Source organism: Salvelinus sp. IW2-2015, linkage group LG17 (assembly GCF_002910315.2).
Source record: "Salvelinus sp. IW2-2015 linkage group LG17, ASM291031v2, whole genome shotgun sequence".
Taxonomy (NCBI): Eukaryota; Metazoa; Chordata; class Actinopteri; order Salmoniformes; family Salmonidae; genus Salvelinus; species Salvelinus sp. IW2-2015.
This window is the reverse complement of record NC_036857.1, coordinates 6,904,610-6,910,748: the sequence shown is the minus strand read 5'-3', so window position 1 is coordinate 6,910,748 and position 6,139 is coordinate 6,904,610.

Below are 6,139 nucleotides of genomic sequence, written 5' to 3'. Positions count from 1 at the left end.
TTAAATAATAGATCAAAAAGAAAAGGATAGGTCTCCCCCATGAGACCCTCTCCGGGATACCGTCTTCGGGGTTCCGGGTCTGGCTGTATCCTGTCGGGCACAAAACTGAACTCCCTCTTGTTACCTCTGCAACCGTCAACAATAACACGGGAGTCCTTTCTTCCCCTCTGTGTGCTGCCCTTCTGGCAGCTTTATGGGCCTCGCACAGCTGGTGAGCAATCCGCCCTTGATTACTCACCAGCTCCCAATCAGCCCCAATTAGTCCTGGCTGGAGAGCCCGTCGAGACCTGACACGTCCAGCAGATGGAGCCATCGCCTCGTGATGTATACTCCATCTGTTACCAGGCCTAGACTAGTCTTCCCCTGGTGGCTGACCTGCTGAACGCCACACACCCCCCCTTGGCTCTGTCGGGGAGAGAACTGTCATCAGTGCAACGTAGGTCTCCCTTCTCGATAGGGCATCTGCGTTTCCATGCTTCGCCCCTGACCTGTGCACAACAGAAAAAGAGAAGCGTTGAAGGGACAAGAACCACCTGGTGACCCGATCGTTTGTGTGCTTTCCCCTGGCCATCCAGACCAGGGGATTATGGTCCGTGACCAGGGTGAAGTGGGTACCTAGCAGGTAATACTTGAGAGTGTCTAGCGCCCACTTCACCGCTATACACTCTTTCTCAACGATAGAGTATTTATTTTCCCTAGGCATCAGCTTTCGGCTGATGTACATGATGGGGTGCTCCTCCCCCTCGTGTACCTGGGACAGAACCGCCCCTAGTCCCGTATCACATGCGTCCGTCTGGACCACCATCGGCACCTGGAAATCGGGCGTTACGAGAATCGGATGGGAGCACAGCGCTTCCTTCAGACTGTTGCAAGCCGCTTCTGTCTCGTCCGTCCATTTCACTGTTTTCGGGAGGCGGGCCCTGGTTAGATCGGTGAGGGGGGAAGCTATAGCCGCAAAGTTGGGGATAAACCGGCTATAGTATCCTGCCAGTCCCAGGAAGGACTTGATCTGTGTCTTGGTGCGTGGAACGGGCGAGTCACGTGAACCTTCCTCTCCTGGGGCTTGACGTTCCCCCGTCCGATCAAATACCCCAGGTACTCCACCTCCTCGAACCCTAGCTTGCATTTCTTGGGGTTTGCGGTCAACCTGGCTTGTCTGAGCGTGTACAGCACCGCCTGGAGGCGCGTCAGGTGCTCTTCCCAACCGTGGCTGTGGATGATGATATCATCCAGATATGCCGCTGCGTACTACTGGTGGGGTCGAAGCACTCATCAGCCGTTGGAATGTGGGCGGGGCTCCGTGGAGACCGAACGGGAGCACCCGGTACTGATACAACCCGTCTGGTGTCGAAAACGCCGTCTTCTCCTGGGAGGAGGCTGCCAACGGTACCTGCCAATAACCTTTGGTCAGGTCAAGGGTGCTGATGTACCGGGCCTTTCCCAATCGGTCGATGAGCTCGTCCACCCTCGGCATGGGATATACGTCGAACAAGCTGATGTCGTTCACCCTCCGAAAATCGATACAGAAGCGGAGGCTACCGTCCGCTTTGGGCACCAACACGATGGGGCTGCATCATGCGCTGTGGGACTCTTCCACGACCCCCATCCTCAGCATAGCCTCTACTTCCTGTTTCACGGCCTCCCTTCGGGCCTCCGGAATCCGATATGGCCTCTTTCGTACGGTTTCCCCAGGCTGGGTACAGATATGGTGTTCAATAAGGGTTGTGCGGSCCGGCTTCTCGGAGAAGACCGCCCTGTTCCGATAGACGAGCTCCCTGAGCTCTTGCTTCTGGGCCGGGTTGAGGTCCTCATTGCTCGGGACCTCCACTGGTACCGTTGGCGTCCTGGGTCCCGACCATAACACGGCCAAGGCTGTCCTCTCGTGCCACTTCTTCAATAGGTTCACGTGGTAAATCTGTTGGGGTTTCCGTCTCCCCGGTTGCCGTACGGGGTAATTGACAGGTCCCAGCTTCTCGATCACCTCGTATGGTCCGTGCCAAGTTGCCAGGAACTTACTTTCGGCCGTGGGGATCAATACCAACACCCTGTCTCCCACCTGGAATTCTCGGGGCTGGGCTCCCTGATTGTAGACCTGGGCTTGGGCGAGTTGGGCCTTCTCCATATGTTCCCTCACGACTGGCCATATGGCTGTCATCCGCTCCCGCATCGTCTCCACGTGCTCTATCCCGCTGCGTAAGGGGTCAGTTGGGCTTCCCACACCTCCTTGGCGAGGTCCAGTAGGCCACGTGGCCTCCTCCCGTAGAGGAGTTCGAAGGGGGAAAACCCAGTGGAGGATTGGGGTACTTCTCGGATTGAGAACATTAGATGGGGTAGTAAGGGGTCCCAGTTCTTCCCGTCCTGCTCGATGACCTTCCGCAGCATCTGTTTGAGCGTTTTGTTAAAGCGCTCGACGAGCCCATCCGTCTGCGGGTGAAAAACGGAGGTCCGCATCTGCTTGATCTGCAGGAGGGCACACAACTCTTTCATGAGGCGGGACATAAACTCTGTACCTTGGTCTGTCAGGATCTCGTTCGGGATGCCCACCCGGCTAAAGAGGTGGAACAGCTCCCGGGCGATTCCCTTGGATACCGCCGCCCGTAGGGGAATGGCCTCGGGATACCGGGTGGCATAGTCTACTATTACCAAGATGTACCTATTTCCTCATGCAGTCTTTACCAGGAGTCCAACTATGTCCATGGCGATGCGTTCAAAGGGCACCCCAATGATCGGCAGGGGGACCAGAGGGTTTCGGAAGTGTGCTTTCGGGGCAGTGAGTTAACACTCCGGGCAGCTGCGACAGTAGTCTTCCACGGCCTTCCTCATCCCGGGCCAGTGGAACCGGGCGGCGATCCGTTCCAGGGTCTTCTCCATTCACAGGTGCGCCCCCAACAGGTGGGTGTGAGCCAGCTGAAGAACAGTTCCTACGTACCGTCGGGGCAGCAACAATACCTCTCAAAGTTCCCCCTGTTGGCGCGACACCTGATACAAAAGGTTATTCTTAATTTGGAAATGGGGGTATCGCCAGTCACTCACCCCCGGAAGTAGCTGTCCATCCACCGCTATCACTTGGGTGGCGGCAGCTTTCAAATCGGATCCTCCCACTGGGCCGTCCCGAATTGTCCCCTCAGTTGGCCCCCAGCGGGGGTCTCGACTGGCCCCTCGAATTCGAGGAGGGGGAGGCTGGAGTCCTCCTCCAGGGGTTCCCCAAGGGGTTCGGGTTCTGGCGGCCCCTCTGACTCCGACTCCGGAGCTGTAGACACCTGCTGGTTAACCGGTTGTCTCCGGGCCGCACAGGCTATTGGTCATCCCCGCTCTCTTCTTCGGCCGGCTCGTACCTTCTTCCTCAACTCGTGCCCCCATAAGGCTGCGAACAGTGGACAATCCCGTCCTACTAGGAGAGGTACCGGCAACTGTGGCACTGCACCCACCGTCATCTGGCAGCTCCCTTGTGGCGTCATGATGTTGGTCCATACGGTGGGATACTGCTTTGTGTCACCGTGAACACAAGAAATGGACATCTCCCTACCCCTTTCGGTCTCCTGGCTCAGCAGGCTCGTGGTTATGAGCATAACCATACTTCCGGAGTCCAATAGCGCTTCTGTCGTGTCCTTCCACCTTCACCGGGACCATGGGTGCAGTTGATTCGGGGTGCGCCCAACAGGAGGTAACATAGTTCACGGCGTGACCCACCTTGCCGCCGGGGCTATTCCAGGCAATGTGTCCCCGGGCGCCACACTGAAAACACCTCCTTTGGTCTCCATCTACCTGGGGTCGTCGGGGACGGGTCGGCCCTACCCCAGCCGTTTCTCCACGGGTTTACGGTCCTTTGGCCCTGCCGACTGTCGGTTCGGGGTACCCCGCGGTGGGGCTGTCCTTCCGTCCCCTCGGACGGGTCGCCGATTCGTCCAGGGCTCCCACTCAACAGGGCCTGCGTGTTATGATGCATCTCCACTGCTTCCAGGAGGCCCTCCAAGGTCTGGGGCGCGCATAGACTCGCTGCCCTCTTCGTGTCGTAGGGTAGCGCCCGTAAGAAGCAATCCAGGACCACTTTGTCGAGGATGGAGAGGGTGGATACGTCGGTTAGGAGCCATGCCCTGGTGACGCGCAGTAGGTCGCTCATCTGTGCTCGGGGGGATGCGTCGGCTACGAACCTCCAGTCGTGGAACTGTTGAGCCCGATGGGCCAGGCTGTACCCGTAGCGGCTGAGTATCTCCCGTTTGAGTCCGTCGTAATTCGTTGTTCAGGTCCCAATACGCCTTTTGGGCATTCCCAGAGAGGAACGGGGCCAACAGACTGGACCACTTCGGCCTTGGCCATCCTTCCCGTAGAGCTGTCCGTTCAAACGTACAGAGGTATGTTTCGACGTCATCGTCTTCCGTTAGTTTGAGTAAAAACTGGTTGGGATTTGGTTTAGGAGACGCTCCTCCTTGCAGCTTCCTGATTTCCTCAACAAGGTGGATGTTTTGTAATCACTGTTCCTCCAGCGTTCGTTCCTGAACCGCCTGTTGTGCTTGTTGGGCCCGGAGGAACGCCACAATATATGTACGCCACAATATATACAATGCTTTCGGAAAGTATTCAGGCCCCTTGACTTTTTCCACATTTTGCTATGTTACAGCCTTATTCTAAAATTGATTAAATAAAACATTTTCCTAAGCAATCTACACACAATACCCCATAATGACGCAGCGAAAACAGGTTTTTAGAATTTTTTGCAACTGTATATAAAAAACAGAAACACCTTAGGTAGCTTAGCGGTTAGAGCGTTGGGCCAGTAATCGAAAGGTTGCTGGATCGAATCCCTGAGTTGACAAGGTCAAAATATTTTGTTCTGCCCCTGAACAAGGCAGTTAAACCACTATTCCCAGGTAGGCCATCATTGTAAATAAGAATTTGTTCTTAACTGACTTACCTAGTTAAATAAAGGTTAAATAATAATAATCCTTTACATATGTATTCAGACCGTTTGCTATGAGACTTGAAATTGAGCTCACATGCATCCTGTTTCCATTGATCATCCTTGAGATGTTTCTACCCACTTGTGGTAAATTCAAGTGATTGGACATGATTTGGAAAGGCACACACCTATCTATATAAGGTTACACAGTTGACAGTGCATGTCAGAGCAAAAACCAAGCCATGAGGTTAAAGCAATTGTCCGTAGAGCTCCGAGACAAGATTGTGTTGAGGCACAGATCTGGGGAAGGGTAACAAAACATTTCTGCAGCATTGAAGGTCCCCAAGAACAGTGGCCTCCATCATTCTTAAATGGAAGAAGTTTGGAACCACCAAGACTCTTCCTAGAGTTGGCCGCCCGGCCAAACAGAGCACTCGGTGGGGGAGAAGGGCCTTAGTCAGAGAGGTGACCAAGAACCGGATGGTCACTTTGACAGAGCTCTAAAGTTCCTCTGTGGAGATGGGAGAATCTTTCAGGACAACCATCTCTGCAGCACTCCACCAATCAGGCCTTTATGGTAGAGTGGCCAGACGGAAGCCACTCCTCAGTAAAAGGCACATGAGAGCCCGCTTGGAGTTTCCCAAAAGGCACCTAAAGACTCTCAGACCATGAGAAACAAGATGAATGGAGCAAAGTATAGAGAGATCCTTGATGAAAACCAGCTCCAGAGTGCTCAGGACCTCAGACTGGGGCAAAGGTTCACCTTCCAACAGGACAATGACCCTAAGCACACAGCCAAGACAACGCAGAAGTGGCTTCGGGACAAGTCTCTGAATGTGCTTTTGTGGCCCAGCCAGAGCCCAGTGCTTCAACACTGAGTAAAGGGTCTGAATACTTATGTCATTGTAATATTTCAGTTTTTTTATTAAATTAGCAAACATTTCTAAAAAACTGATTTTGCTTTGTCAGTATGGGGTTTTGTTTGTAGATTGATGGAAAAAAATGTTTTAATACATTTTAGAATAAAGCTGTAACAACAATTTGGAAAAAGTCAAGGGGTCTGAATACTTTCCGAAGTTGCTGTGTGTGTATATATATATATGAGAGAGAAAGCAAGCTTCCACAAAGCTGTGAACGATCTGAGAGACAAGGCAAGAGTGGCGCAGCGGTCTAAGGCACTGCATCTCAGTGTAAGAGGTGTCACTACTATCCCTGGTTCGAATCCAGGCTTAATCACATCCG